This window comes from Choloepus didactylus, chromosome 17 (genome assembly GCF_015220235.1).
Source record: "Choloepus didactylus isolate mChoDid1 chromosome 17, mChoDid1.pri, whole genome shotgun sequence".
In the NCBI taxonomy this organism is placed as follows: Eukaryota; Metazoa; Chordata; class Mammalia; order Pilosa; family Megalonychidae; genus Choloepus; species Choloepus didactylus.
In genome coordinates this window covers 33,555,746-33,572,929 of record NC_051323.1, presented here as the reverse complement: position 1 = coordinate 33,572,929, position 17,184 = coordinate 33,555,746, and positions in this window count along the sequence as shown.

Below are 17,184 nucleotides of genomic sequence, written 5' to 3'. Positions count from 1 at the left end.
GAATTAATTAAAACTTAATCGATTAGCAAATTTGCTGTGGTTAAAAGTGAAATAGAATCACTATAAATCTGCTCAAACATCCTAGATATTAGAACACATCTACTGTTTAGAAATACGTATTAATTAATAAATGCCACACAATGTTTTCTGCTCCTGTAAAATTCTATTCCTCCTACCAATTAGATGAGTAGTCACACAATTAAAAGTTGTCAACATAGTGTAAAATGAATAATGCTTAACCTTCAAGAAAAAATATTGAAATTGTCAAGCAATGACAAAAGGAGAAAGTGTTAATTTCCATTACAATTCAAAATAGAGGAAGAATGTTTTTCAATTTGAAAAAGAAAAATATAATTTCTTTGAATATTGGTTAAGTTCTTCAAGTAGACTGAAAAACAGAGACAAAACTTTAAGACCATGCAAGGGCCTCTTCTCATGGTGACCTTGACAAAATACTGGGACCTGTCCTTCAGCAAAGGGCATAGGGAATACCCCATCTGGTGTTAATCTGGTCTGACAATGCAGAATGTTTGTTCAGTGGTCTCAGAATGGAAGGTAACTTCAATGAACATTGTGATTGGTTAACCTGATCCAAACCACAACTTGGGAATCACATTTAACAGCTGATAAAAATAAATTGATATGTGGGAACCAGGGTTTATGACGTTGAACAATGAAAATGTTTTGAGAGTAGGAGAATGAAACCTCTAATCAGTAGGAATGTTAGCTAGCAAAAAAAAAAAAAAAATTTAGATTATCCCAATATTGGATGTATTGTTTCCCAAAATTGGAAATATCTTTTTATTACAAAAGTAACAAATGCTCCGTAAGAAAAATTTTAAAAATTAATCCCTTTCAGAGGCAACCTCTCTATTTTGGTTTATATCATTTCAGATGCGAGAAATACAAGTATAAGTTTCTTTTATACACGGGCACACCACATATCCATGTATACACACAAACATATATATGTGGTTTTCACATAAATATCAATGTATTTCTGTAGTTCTGTTATATTTCAGTGTGTATATAGTGTGTATAGATATACATATATCTATATATGCCTCATATTTAAAAAAACAGTTGGACGTTTTCCATTGTCTAAATGCATCATAATTAAATTAGTCAGCTGGATGTAATTTTAACTAAATAAGTTTATGTTAACTCCATTTGAAACGTGTTTTTATTAGTTTTGTCTTAATCATCATTTTGCCAATCTATGACATCCATCTCATTACCCTGATTGAGAACTAATTGCATATTAGGCAACTTCATAGAAAGCAGCATTTAAAATGAACTTTTAAGGTACAGAAAATTCAGAACACCTGGGTTCTATTTCCAGCTTCATGATTTATGTATCATGTTAATTAATAAAAAAATTTTACACTGATGATAGTAAACATATGGCAGATGATATATGGCTAAAGATTTGTTCTATATGTTCATTCTAAGTTTTTAAAGGAATACACGTTGGTTGACAGCAGCTCTCACAAAACATATTTAGGAAATAGAATCCAGACTGCAGCCCAGGGAAACATTTTTAATGGCTACATACCTTTATATTAATGGAGGAAGAGAATTATCCTATGAGATGGTTAGCAATTTTAATTTTTGTTTTCCTCTTTTACATTTTTTTCTGGTTGGACCATACACAAAATACTCATTCACTCCTCCCATGAGTTTTCTAGAATACCCTGTAGCTTTACTGTAGTTTCTAAAACTTACCTCCATTTTAAAGCTCCTTCATTATCCTTGATTCCTTTATTTATTTATTTTTTATTGATACTATTCCTTTATTTTACTTTGGGTTTCTTAGGGTATGGATCTCTTAAGTATTAGAACAGCGGCATGTTGATGTGAGGGCTAGTTAGCTGTTTTCTGTTACCCTTCTGTCTACCAGCCTTGGTTGGCCCTGCAGTAGTTATGCATTTGGGGGTCGAGAGGACAGACTTGCCTGTGGAGACAAGTTACTATTTGGACAAGTCACTATCATTTCTATTTAAATAGAGTGTAATGGATTAGTGTTTCCCCCACTCGTGGTTCCTTGATTCCATTAGATCCCTTCTTTATGATTGCATTTTTGTTGGTGGTAACCTTTTTTATATTAATTTCCTTTCTATGGTTCAATGACCTCTGAAACATCGATTACTTCTGGGTGCTCTGTCTAGTGTTTACAGTTTTGCATGCCATTTTTTTCTCTAGATGACATTGAGGGATAGGTGGCCCAATGAGCTTTTCATATTCTGGCATTATTTGTACCCTAGAAATTACTGTCACATTTAGTTAATTTGGTAATTTTTAATAGTCTCTACTACCTGATATCTCCTTCACCAGCTGGTGTTGCTTTCTTTATATAGTATTCAATATATGCATATCTTATCCATTTCTGTGTGTAAGTTTGTGTGTACATGTATTTGTACATACACATATATATTCTATCTGTCTACATGCATATATGTATAGACAGATACGATTCATTTTCATTTTCTTTTGTTTTGGATGACACAATTGTTGTGTGCTCTCCTGTAGCAATATTTAAATTCTAATTTAATTTAGAATATTAAGGCTTATTTTTATTTTCTTTGTGAATGTTTAGACCTTTTCCACCATTAGCAATTGCTATATAAGTTCACAATGTATAAGGGAACCAGCTTAAACAATGAGGCATAATAATTTCCAAAGCATTCCTTTTTGTGTGTGCTTTGACAAGTATCAAAACATAATATTGGAATTGACATACATTTTAAAGCTCTGATTCATAATGTAGATTGTAATTTAATAGGAAATTTAATTTTGTTAGAAGATAGACTAGACATTTGATAGATGTCCTGAAGACAAATATGTGCTAAAAAGTCATAGTTTAGCAAAGATTAAGACAGAGCTGAATCCCCTGCCTATTAGTTGTGAGCTGAGCGGATTATAGGGGTGTATTCATTCCTTCAGGGAAGTCTAACTGGTACGATGTAATTTGCTTTGGATTTTCAATATCTTTTGGTTACTTCATCTCCTAAAAGGATAACTTTGAAAGTAAATTGCAAAGGCGACCATAGTAGACCCTTCCGATAAAAAATTAGAAAAACAGATCAATATAAGCTGAAGTGTGTATTTTTCTAAATCAGTATTTAGATTTCATGGTAACAATGAAATGATTTATATGCTTAAATACAAATTAATCATCAACAGAATTCTTGTATCATATCCTGCCGTTAAAATATTCTGGGAGTTATAATTCAGAAAGAGGTATTTCTAGCTCCCCATGACCTGATGATCACAACATATGACTACCTAGCCTTCCTCCTGCAAAGTAGTGTCCTACATGTAAAAAATGTGCACATGCAAATGTTCAGATTTGGTATTTTTGTATCTGTGGTTTTATTTCTTTACTAATTGTAGTGAGTCCAGTAGTCATGAGATATGCCTCATTAGCCTCCTGTGAACTGAAAGGCATTCTTAAGCACCCTAAATGCCCTTTCCACACACAGGATGCAATTGGATGTAGGCTGAGAGAGTGCCCCCTGCATCTCCCACCCCATGCCATAATCTTTCAGTTCTTGTCCTTTCTTCTGGGTGACAATTCTATAATGCAAGCTTCTATCTACTGAGAACTTAACTGAGGCTTCTTCCCCATTTTGCATAGAACACTAGACAGCCATTAAAATGGAAACGATGTTTTCTCCCTCCCGAAGCAGAGAAGAGACAAATTGGTACTCGGGAGGCAAAAGGGCATAGTTTACCACCCAGTGCTAAGGCTGTAGGAGATTTTTTTTTAACAAATAGGTAAAATAACATGTTTTTCCTTTTCTAATTTTTGGGAATCCAGTCAATTTAAGAATACATTATTGATAGGATTGTTTGTATAAATCATGACCTTTAATATTCTAATTTTCATGAATTCATTTTAGATATTATGTTCTGAGCGAAATGTGTATATGTGTGTGTGTGTTTCTGGATTTATTGTAATTTAACAGTTGTTGAATATCCATTTAAATAAATATTTATAAACAAAGAATTATAACATTCAAACCAAAGTCCTGATTACTTGGGTAAAAATGTATTTATTGTTAATATGATTTACAGGTTAACTATATGGTGATTGCATTTAAACATTTCTATTTCATTTTTTTGTGGCCTCAGTTTTTCTTTAGCTACATTTTTCATCTCATGAATTAAAAAAATCAGTAATCCTTCAGAGTATGTACAGTTGACAGATTATTTTACAGAATCAGCCTTTAGCTGTACTTTCTATATTTATTGAAGGGCAGATTGAACTGGATGGTCACTAAATTCCCTTATCTCTTTAAAGTTCCATCATTCTATGAAATTTGAGAATAAAACTTTCTGGCTTTTTAACAATCTCAGATGAAACTGAATTAAAATAATTTCTTTGAAATTGTGTTGCATATTCAAAAATAATTCGAAATATTGTAACATCACATCTTCCACTTTATAATTTCCTGTCATGTAAGAGCACCATTGCCTGGTATAGATTCGGGCCTTTTGAACTTTGCTACACTGGCCTAAGACCAGTACTTAAATACTTTACAAATTGAATTGCACATGTGTTAGAAACTGGGTTGATAAAATAAATTACTATATCTTGTACGTTAAAATTTGAGTTCTGCGATTGTAGTGGTTACAAATTACCTGAAAACCTTTTTATATTGCATTTCTTAGGGCTGCATTTTACAATTGCTCTAATAAAAAATTCTATACAAAAATTGTTTGATATTAATAGAAATCATTAACAACATGATAGATTCTTGTTAACTATATTTGCAATACATTTAATCTTATTAAACTCAGCTTTGAGTTGTTTCTTCCAAATATTATAGGTCTTTATGAAGTTAGCAATATAAAGAAGTGATTTCAACCATTTTGGGCCCAAAATTAGGTTTAGCTTAATGGATCAATTTTTTTCTTATTAAACAGTGTCTGCCCAGTGCGAAGTAATACATTCAGCATTGATCTTTGTCTCACCCTGCTGTAACTTGCGTTCTCTTTATGTACATGAAAAATAAGGTGCCAGGAATGAAAACAATGCCTGTATAATACAAATATAGAAATTTTCTCAGACTTCCACTCAGTTTATCATTTCACTTTGTTATTAATGCCTTGCCTGCTGCTTTTCAGAAATATGTTTTTAAAAAGCACATTTATTTCCATAAAGAATGCTTTCTTCAGGTGTAATTATAAAAAACATACGCTATATACTGGCGTACATCAGTTGTTTTGGGAGCATTGACAAAATGTATGCTCCCTGTTTGCATGTGCAGTCTGTTCTAACTGTGGAATCTTCTGGGTTGACCTATTAACATCAGGATTCTGAAGTGTACTGGTTAGAACTGGGCCTCAATTTCGAAGTTATGCTTTTCTTTCAGTAAACGAACAAAGATAAATGTAAATGGAACCAGATTTCAATAGAGGATGCACCTGACAAATTTGAGTGATGTTAGTATTTCTTTGAAGTTCTCTGTCTTTGAGACAGTAACAGTCATAACAGTGCCCCCCAATCTGCTTCATCGTATTCCTTCTCCTGCTTTTTTTTCCTCCCCATTACATTCTGCATACTTTTCCAAACAATTTTGTGTCATTGTCTCAACTTGGAACTTCAACCTTGCTCCAAAGTTTTCACTGGCTCTATACCACCCTAATAGGCAGAATTGAAGCTCCATACCTCAGCATTAAAAACTCTGGGGAATTGGGCTTCACCCTGGCTTTTCACCCTTGTCTTCTGCTGCACCTGCATAAACTTTCCACTTTCAGAGTTTCCAAATATACCCTGTGCATTTCAGGTGCTTCACCTTTGCTTGTGTTCTTCCCTGGTTAAAATGTCTTTCCATCCATCCTTCCTCCCTTCCACCTGTCCAATTTCTACAATCTTTCAAGCTCCAATTTAACATGTCACCATTGCTCTAGAAAGTTACCTGTTCACTCTGCACAAACTGTGCTCTAATGGGAAAGTAGGCTTTGGAGACAAATTTTGTTGGAATATGCTGCAGCTAGCTGTATGACTGGGCAAGTTAGTTAACCTCAATTTGGTAACCTTAGTTACTCCAACTTCAAAGCAGAGATTATAATACTAATTCCATATGTTGTTATAGGAATTAAATGTGATTATATATATAAGCTTGACATATGGGTGGCATCTGATAAGTATTTTCTTTCTACGCCCTTGAGCTATTATAGTGGTAACTGTTTATTTGGCACACTTGATATATTGCCATGTTGCAATAACTTTTTTCTATATCTGTATTTGTCATCTTATCAATTGATTTTTAAAATCCCTTTTCATAGCGGGATGATGTCATATACTACTTTGTATTTTCCATGATGCAGAGCACAGTGATCCACACATGGTATATACAAAGTGATTAATTTTTAATATTTTTTACCAACAATGAAGAAAAGAGAAAAGTATCTTTCTTCTCCATCGTCCTTCTATATGCCTTTCTTTGACACCGCCAAGAGCCCATCTTAGAAATCTTGCAATTCACTTTAGATTTTTCTTTAAATTAGTGTTTTGCTTTTAAATGGTAGTGATACTTGGTGGGGTCTTGAACCACTAGTAACCCGGAATGGTGACAACCAGTGTGAAACGTATGTGTTGCACGTGAAAGAGAAAATGCACTGGAACTCAGAAAACTTTGCGTGTTTCAGTTTGAGCCAGGTGGTATCCTCCACTCTGTTTTATGAGCAGGGAAAGGGTGCTTTGATTTCAAGTACTAGATAAGACATTTGGATTTTAAGCTGGAAGGTTTACTGTATTACTGTACTACCTGGAACATGGCTGTAATGTGGGGCACACTGTTTTTTCTCTGGCTGGGGGTGGGAGGTAAAAATCCTCAGAGAGTTTTCTTGACTCCTTGTATTTTCTAGGCCTTGGAAAATTTGATGTTTTCAAAGGCGTGGCCTTTCCTGTTATCTGTTGGGTACTCAGATACTCCGAAGAATATACGAAATCATCTTGGGCAGTTCCTTGGAACAACATCATGAACAGGAGTTATTAAGTATGTTTTTGGGAAATATTATATCCCTTAATTAGTGGTTATAATTTGTATAAGTACTAGAGGCATAAACCATTAATGATTTGGTCCATGGCAGACAGATTCAATCCATGCATATAGTCACATGCACGCAAACACACACACACACGTATACACATATACATGCACATCAACAGAATAACATCAAAAATAGAATACACAGCTTGGGCTCAAGCTGCAAAACTGGCTAAAGGACTAATTCTAAGTCTTCTGGATGATCAGTATCTGCCTAAAGGTATCATAAGTTGAATTAAAAACAAAACAAAACAAAGTTTCTGGAGTGAGGAATACTTTTAGAAACAGTGTTTATATTGAATACGTATGAGTCATGTCACTTCAGTTTCCTTAGTCTCTTCTAATGCCTAAGTAATTACTGTATGAAAACTAATTTTAAAATTTAAGAATAAAATAAAAATTTAAAAATAGTATTGTGGAATTAACATTTTTATAATGGCTTTTAAGTTTTAGTCTTGCAGTTAACCACATGAAAAAAAGGTTTTTAAAGGCCAGTGAGAGAAATCATATGTTTTATTGGTATTTTGTTGGGGAAAATGGTATATACTGAAATTTAAGCTGGCACTCAATAATTTAGCACTCCTGATTAATTTGGGTTAAAAATAAAATGATACCTGTACTTAATTTTTTAAACTTTGTACTGTACAGAAGGGACAAAAATGAAAAGTGAGTTTCTCTTCACTAAGAACTCTACTCTTTAACTTTTTTTTCTTCTTCCTTTTAGCTTTTAATTCTTTCCTTTTTCCTTCCTACTTTCTCTTGCTCCTGCCCTCTCATCCTCTTTCTCTTTCCCTCTATCTCCCTCTTTTGCTCTTCTATTTGATTATATTTCAGATGGTAAAATTATTCTTTTATTTCCTGAGATATCATTCTTGTATAACTCAGTTGATTGTCTACTGTGAAGAGTACATTCATTTTGCACATCACAGTAACTTCTATATCTGTTTACTTTTCTACATTCTGATTTTCATTATATTCTGATTTGCCATGATTTTTCACACATAAATTCTATTCTGTAGCTATAATTAAGCCTTCTTTTTAAACAATAGGATAATTTAAAAATTTTAACCCAACAAAATCATATTATGTTATATGAATAGTATTCAGTGCAGAACCAAGTAGTCTGGTTGGACTTTGGCCAAGGAAATATAGTAAAATTTTTCTAACTCCACAGCTGGGAGGAGGGGGTCCTAGACTTCCAGATCCTATGGATGTATATATAAATTTTATTAGTCTTTTTTTGTTTGTTTGTTTTTAATTTCCAGGAATTTTTCTTTTTTCTTTTTTTCCATAACAGTCTGCTTTTGTTAATGGATACCATATTGGATCCCTCTTTGAGGATACTAATTACATTTTTTAGAGTTTTCCTTTTATTTTCTGAACAATGTCTTTTCTTTCATGATATTGGGTCCCTTAAATCTGGTGATCCTCAGTACATGATTTCCCTGCAGCTGTGTAGGTTTCCAACAGACCTCTGTAGACTTCCTTCAAACAGAAGCACCATGTAAGAGGGCAGGGCATAGTATTTGTTGGGTTTTCTGAAGGGGGTGTGAGTATGGAGCAGGTAGGCACTCTGGGGACTCCCACATCTGCAGATAAGGAGGTTTTATTCTGGCCTTAGTCTTGAACTGGTTTTTGTTTGTTAAATTTGTTTTCTCCTCATCTTGGGGACTTGGAAAGGAAGATGAGGTAGACATGAGTGCTTGGTTTTCTTTCTGAAGCTGGACTTAAGCTCAAGGGCTGACTTGACAGAACTGTGCTGTAGAAAGTGACTCTGCCTGTATATGGAGGGTAGAGTGGAAAGAGGAGAAACAGAAGCTGGGAGACAGGTTAGGAGGGTACAACACTAGTTTGGGTGCAAGTGAGTGTTGCAACTGTGGCAGTTGTAGTGACTGAAAAAGATAAAACCTTAAAGGATATTTTTGAAAATTATTGTTTAATTTTAGGAGCCAAAAGAAATTAATTCTATGTACTGAAACAACAAAAAATTGCAAGGATACCCTGGGAGCACTATACTTGTAAAACTTGTATGTGCACCTCATTTACATCCTGGACAATGAGAGACGATACTTAAAGTACTGCTTTTGAGGTAAGGAAAATCCTTAATTATGAAAATAAGAATTCCTTTTGCTAATAACACTGCTTTTTTTAGGAGTTATCTAAAGAACATTTTCAACTAGGGCTAAAATAGTAAGGTTTTAAGTAATATTTTCTGGTTGTGCAGCATCTTCAATTAACCAGCTCCACAAATCCAGGGGCACTCATCTGTTTTTTGTCTATTTTATATGAGAAACATGATATGATGAAAACTCTACCTTTATTCAGTGTTGTGACTAACACTAATATTTGAGGTAACTAAGAATTGTTTTTGTTTTTAAGATAGTGCAAGCCAAGCTAGATTAGCAAGACTGCAAGCTGACTGCTCATTTCATATTTTCAGTAGTGGTTTATGTTTCTGCTTATGTTGGAATTAGAGAATCCAAATAAATACTTCAAACAACTCCTTTAGTTTCTTCGATGGTGTAAGCATATTCTTCATATTTTAATGTATTACAAGACTATGAGTATTAGAAGAGCAGTGAGGAGAAATGGCACTGGACGACATTTAATATGAACATAATTTTACTCATCCAGTCATAGGGAAAATAGAATAATCCTACTATGGTTCTATTAAAATGCAACTTTGTCAAGGAAATTTTTTTGTTTCCCTAATAGTTCAGCGGTCACTCCATCATAATGTAAAATGGTGTGGGTTCAGTTATTAGCTACACTTCCAGTGAAGTGCATATCTATTTTCTTCACAGATTTGTGCACTCTATAATTTTTCTTACTGTTCATAATTTGTGTATTGCCACATAACTCCCTTTTCTCCTAACAACAAAATAAGTGCAAGGTGACTGATGAAACTTTTGAGTCTTTTTCCTTTCTTTTATTAGATCATTAGGAATATTCTAATAGACTCTTTTCTTCAGAGAAAATCTATTTCCATAGATTTCTGTGTGGTGTTGGAGAATGTTTTCTTTCATTTATTCATCTCTTTCTGTTTTTCCTGCCTCTTTGTGTTTATTTCAGTCAATAAATAGATGAAAAGAAAATGCCTGCAGAACAAAATGCAAAGTGTGGTTTCATTTCCTAGTTGATAAATTATTTAGGAGAGAAGTGGGGAATTATGAAAATATAACCTGCATTTGCAAGGCACTTTAAAAAACTTTCTAAAGCAGCACGTGTATCTGTGTCTCATTCTGGCTTAGTGGTCCCGTGAATTAGGTGGGCCAGCTATTACTCTACTGGACCGGGGCTGGAAAGCTGGTTTGCTGAGACTTAGTTATCTAGAGCCACATGGCTGATTGTGGTGCAGAAAAGTTTTAATTGTTTACATCTCCCAATCCACTTCCTGGGAATTCCCCTCTACTGTGAGGAAAGCACAAAGGCAGAGTCTAACTGGCAATAAATGAACAAAGAAAGGAATAAACAAAGTGTTTATTCTTTTCAGCAATCTTCCTAATTGATACTAAGTTCCAGTATCATTATATTGATTGTTTGTACAGATATGTTGATTAGCAATCTGCACCAATGATTAAAATGGCCCAAATAAACAGATTAATTATGTGTTATCCTTCATGTCACATGCAAACACATGGCCAATGTTATAGAATCTAGAAACTGGAGGGGGCCTCTGTGAGGACCTGGTCCAGCAGCCTGATATCAAACACGAAAATACCAAGGCTGGGGAAGGCCCAGTGGCAAGTCCAGTGTCCCACTGTGATTAGTCTGAACTCTAGTAATAAAGTTTATGTTTTCTTACTCCCCACATAGGAGGTATATCTTCTCTTCGGCTGTATCTTCTCATTCTGCCACACCAATAATCTCCCACATCTATTATTGAAAAACTGGAGCTCTTTACAAGGACATTTCTAGTTCTACCAAGCCATTAATGAGATGGAAATTTCATAGGATTTCTGATCTGTACTTGCCAAAAAAAAAAAAAAAAAAAAAAAAAAAACAAGCTTAGCGGAAAAAAGAAAAAGAAAATAGAGATGTATTTTGCTACTCAAAGCGTGGTCCGGGGATCAGTTTATCAGCATCAGCAGGCAGCTTGTTAGAAACACAGACTCTACAGCCCCAGACCAGACCTACTAAGTCAGAATCTGAATTTTAACAGGATTCCTGTATGATTTGTGTGCACATTGAAGTTGAGAAGCACTGCTCTAAGTCAACATAGTAGGAAGAGTAAATTTTTTTTATTCACTCTTCTCCCATCACTTCTTTATTCTAATGAAAAAATGTTTTTAAGCAACAAGTTTTTGAGATTTGGCTTTCTGAAAAAGTGGAGGTAGCTGTTCAGCTTATAAAAATTATTCTCTGAAACATTAGAACCCTAAATTTACTTTATAAGAAGTCTCTTCCCAGAACTGCAAAATGCTATGTATTTTTAAACTATTCCTTATGTGCCAGATATCAGGGGTGTATAAAGTACCATGTTATGAAAAAATAATGAAATAATATATTACAGACACATTAATTCATGATGTTCAGAGTCATCCTTTGTTTGGAATGTAAGATTTTTTGGTTTTGTTTTCATGTCTGAGTAAAGTTTGCTCTTTTTAGGTTCAGTCTAAGCTTTTGAGATCATAGTGTGAAAACCTCAAAGTGAATCGATTTTGTATCTAAAATTTTAGAGACAATGAAGTATATGAAATCAATAATGTACTTGTATGTAAGCAAAGGACATACATTGCAAAACATTTACCTCAATGAAATGTTGACCAGTGATTTTGGACTTTAAAGCAAACAGCAAATTTGCCAAGTATTTATGTAATATTTTCATGAAATGCGAATTAAAATGGTTCTCATTATTTAGATATATCTTACATTAGAGGAAACTAAGCTAATGGTGAGGCATTCTGATATTCCCACAGTCTGGATTTTGTTGTTTCCTTCCTGTGTAACAAGGCTTTCTGGGTACAAATCAGTGAAGTGAGGGAAGTAGGACTTGACTAGTGTCTTGATGAAGAGGATTTAAGTAAATGGAGAGAAGTTAGGATAGGCATGGGAAGATTCCAGGTTTTGTGGTGTCTGAGCATATACAGTTTTGGGCCTTTGTTTGTTTGTTTGTTTATTTGAGAAGTTGTGGGTTTACAGAACAATCATGCATAAAATACAGGATTCTCATGTAACACTCTTATTATTAACACCTTGCATGGTTTGGGACATTACAATTGACAAAATCACAATTTTATAATTATAATATTAACTATAGTCCATGGTTTAACTTAGGGTTTACTATGTACAGTTCCATGTACAGAGCCATGGATTTTGAAAAAAAAATTTATTCTAGTGACATATATATAATCTAAAATTTCCCCTTTTAACCACATTCAAATATATAATTCACTGCTGTTAATTACATCATCTCAAATAGAAACTGCATATTTTTAAGCCTTAACTCCCTATTCCCTACCTCCACCCTGTCTCCTGATAACCTATTATCTAGATTCTGACTCTATGAATTTGATTATTCTAATTATTTCATATCAGTGAGATCACACAGTATTTTTCCTTTGTGTCTGGCTTATTTCATTCAACATGATGTCTTCACGGTTCATCCATGTTATCATATGTGTCAGAACTTTATTCCTTTTTATGGATGAATAATATTCCATTGTGTATATATATCACATTTTGTTTATCCATTCATTGGTTGAGCAACACTTGGGTTGCTTCTATCTTTTGGCAATTATGAATAATGCCACTATGAACATCTGTTTGAACATTGGTTCAGTCCCTGCTTTCAGTTCTTTTGGCTATATACCTAGAAGTGGGGTTGCCGGGTCTCATGGCAATTCTATACTTAACTTTCTGAGGAACTGCCAAACTGTCTTCTACAATGACTGCACCATTTTACCTTCCCACTAGCAATGAATGAGTGTTCCTGTTTCTCCACATCCTTTCTGACACTTGTAATTTGGGTGTGGAAATGTAGTAACCGTTCTAGTGGGTGTGAAAAGGTATCTCATTTTGGTTTTGATTTTCATTTCCCTAATGGCTAATGATGTTGAGCACCTTTTTCTTTTCTTTTTTAAGAAAAGTAGTGCAAATTACAAATACAAAATTAGGTAGAGTGTCTTGGAAGGGGCCCAAGCAAATGAGGGACTCTAAGAGCAAACTTTATTAGCTTCCTGGTATATCTGCTTCTGGAAATGCATTCTAAGTGGATGGAGCAGCATATAAAATGTGCAGAGACCCAATGAACTGGTGAATATAGAGCTATCCATACAGCAGGCCGAGCAAGACCTTTCCTAATCCACTGTCACTATTCCAGTGCAGAGAAATTATCTAGAAGTAAAGAAGGTATACTCTATGGAGCCGCATCATCATCATCACATGAATATCAAAAGTCTACCCCTGAAGCTTTCCCCCTGACATATGGGTCATTCTTAGGATTTAGGAACTGATAGATTGTCTGACTTTTTCCAAATGTTACTGACTTCCAGGTGGGGAAGCAGCTTAAAAATAAATCCTGACTATGACAGTGAGGTGACAGATTTTGTGTGGTGATGACCATGTTTTGCCCTAAAAATTTTTTTTAAATAAATGTGGTTGAAAAGAGAGAAATTTTTTTAGTGGGAATAGAGGAAAATCTATGTGTTTAAAGTGGTCCGTGTTTTATTTATAAATTGTTAATTCTAACAGATTGCTTTTTCCCTGATGTGCATTTAGGGTTGTGGGTTAGTAGATTCTCATTTAGTGAAAGAAATTCCAAATCTTTTGCCCTTTTTCCCTCATCCTTCATAATATTCCCTGATTAACACAAGGGAAAAGTTGAATTCTCAAAAATGATTTTTTTATCCATTAAAAAAATGATCTTGCACTTTGAAGAAAATTTCCAAGTAATTGGGCTTTAAAGAAATTTGAGATCCTAGAAATGTTTGAGAATCTGTAGACTAAAGAGATAAATTAATGAATGTGCTTAGGATGTGCCTGGACTGTAAGGTTCCCAAAAATTCCTGGCTGAGAAAATTCTGTCATTCTAAATCCCAGTGGACAAATCATGTCTCCTTCATTCATTACAGCCTTGGGAGCTCCGAATTTTAAAGTAGTGTGTAGGTGTCTCTCTGCTCACAATAGAACAAGTGAATCAATAAGAGATGAATAGTTTGGGAAGATTTCAACTGCTTCTGCACCTACTTTCATTACACACGGCACAGATGCTTCAAGGTCAAGAGTTTCTTATAGACACTGTGATTTGGGTCCAAGAGAAGCTTTCTCTTGAGTGCCGTTCTCTTGAAATGTATTTGCAAACACACAGCAATTTAAAGTAACAAAGGCAATCCACTTTACTAATATATTTTCAGTAGCAGAAAAGATGCTCAAATTCAGGATTCAAATGCAAAGGCAAAAGGAGAGACTTCAATTTAAAACCAAACCAAAACAAACAAAACTGCACTCACCAACTTGTATGGTTTCCCCAGTATTTGTTCCCTGTGGATTTTCTTCATTCTAATACATTTACTGCTCTATCTGGTTAAATCCCAAATTACCACTTCAATTTATCAGCCAGGCATGCTTTCTTATAACAGATCCTAATCCCAATGTCAGCATCACTCTACAAGGGCTCCTCCCGCTTTAACTTGGTAGTAGTTGCCCTGGATACAGCTCCCTGTCTAACTCTGTGGCCCTCACAGGGGGCGATTCCAGCCCGCAGGCAATGCAAATGAGTACAGGAAATATTACATTAATTTCTAGGCACTTCAAATAGTAGTTAGATCGAATCCCGAACTAAATTGGTAGGGAGCAGTTAGGTGACTGCCTTTCCACTCCTGGGGAAGGTACTTCCCTGCTGATTGACAGGTTGTCGCTTCTGAGCAGGGAGAAAGGATGCGAGTTTAAACTTCTCTCCCACCAACACAGCTTTCACTTCGGCAAAGGAAACCATCATCATAGTCACTCAGGTTTGTTTGCTCTTAAAAACCTGCTGTCTCTACTGTACGCACGCACATATATAAAAGTAATGTTCATATACATGCATATATGTATATATGCATATATGCATGTATATGAACCAACTGAGGACCCATGGGAATTTTAATATGCCTGGAGTTGGGAAGAGCTTGGGTGGATATCAGCCTTGTTATGCTCTCTACTCCCTCTCTGCCTGTTAAAATCCTACTTTTCCACAAGTCTTTCTGTGCCTCTGCCTCCATGAAACAGACCTCCGAGTTTCATCTGGAATCTGGAATCACCGAGGTGCTTATGGAGAAGCAGGAAAGTGTGGTCTACAGAAGCATGGCCTCCAGGCCGAGACTGTCCAGGTTAAAATCCCAGCTCTGCCACTTATTTTCTGTATATTCCTGAACAAGTTTCTTAGCCCATCTGTGCCTCAGTTTCCTCATCTTTAAAAGTGGGATCATGGTAAGAATAACTATTAGAGTAGATGTGAAGATGAGATGAGATAGTCGTAGAATAGCGTATGTTACAGTGCATGTAAGAAATACGCAGTCAATGTTAGCTATCATTTCTTTATGGTATTATCAGGAGGCAATAGAATATTTTATATAATTAGTTATAAAACTGATTCTTAGAATAGTTATATAACTTGCTGAAAGCCTAGTAAATGGTAGAGTCGGGAACTCCATCCCTGGTCTGTCTAACCCCAAAACCTTTGTTCTTATCCACCTTGTTTGCTGATCCCTGCTTTGGCCTGTGTATTAGTATTGCTTGTCCCCTTATCAAAGACCCTTCCTTATACTTTGGGGCACAATCAACAGTGCTTCTGGCAATGTATAGCCTAGAGAATGCACAATAAAGATGTGTTGATGGATTAATTAGCTCATATCTTTTTTTTTCTTTATCCTTAGCACAATTTAGCTTAGCTCTATGATATTCAATTTGTTTGTTTGGTTAGATTGTTTTCTAATCTCAAATAAATTGAAAGTTGCATTTATTCATATTCCTCCTTAATTTCTCTGCACTTCAAGGAGTATTAAATAATTATATGCGCAGTAGAGATTTCACATATAAACAAATTGAATAATCAAGAGAGCCGTTTGCTTTTCTACTGGATTTTGTTTTGCTCTGAAGTGGCTGGAAGGAGGGAATGCGATGGTAGTGAGTAAGAAGTCAACAATTACATCCTGGTTGCCTTTGTCTTGTCCTCCCTGTAGCAACTGAAACTGTTGACCAATCCTTTCTCCTTGTTGTGCCTCCTCCCTTGGACTTCAGTGACACCACCATCCTTTGGGTTTCTTCCTCCCTCTAAAGCAGGTTCATGAGCTCTTTGCTTCTACCAGCTCCTTAAATTGCCATTTCTCTGGCTCCTTTTTTCGTCTGATTCTCTGCTGACTCTGAAGCTTTTGCCTGGCTGCTCTCATTCACATTAGTGTCCCTCCCTACCACACACCACCACTGTTCCCACAACATCAGTCGTTTTGAGCACCGAACCTATGTGTTCAACTGACTGCCAGATAATACTTTTTGTCTCACCATACAATGAACTCATCATCTCCAAGGCTGAACTAATTTCTACACAATGTCCCCAAATCCATCCCCCTTCTGTATTAAGTATCTCACTGTCATTCATCTTTCGCAAAACAAAATAAAAAACAAAACTTGGGTGTGGGTCAAGATTCTACCCTCAGTCAAACATTGAGTCCTGTTAATATTACATCCTGAATACCTACTGAATCCATCTTTTCTTCTCCATCCCCGTACTGCTATCATAGTTTAGTTCCTTACTATTTCTTGCCTGTGTTATTATAATTGACCCCTAATGGTCTCCCTGTCTCCATTCTCACCACCTTTATTTCATCCCTTTTGTGTTTTCCAGAAGGACCCTTTTCTACTTATAGATCTGATTATGTCTCTTCTGTGCTAGGGATTCTTTAGTGGATGTATCTGCCAGGACAGAGACAAGCACCAAGTACCATAATGTGGCAGACAATGCAGGTTAAGACCTGGTCCCTGCCTGGTCCACCAGCCTTTATGTGCTACACTTCATGCATATTTGGTGTTTCTGCCATTCAGACAACTGACTCATCCTTGAATGAGTATGGTTCTCTCATATGGCTGTGAGGGGTGGAATGTCAGGCAGATATTACACATGTGGGCTCCTGAAGCCCAACTGCCT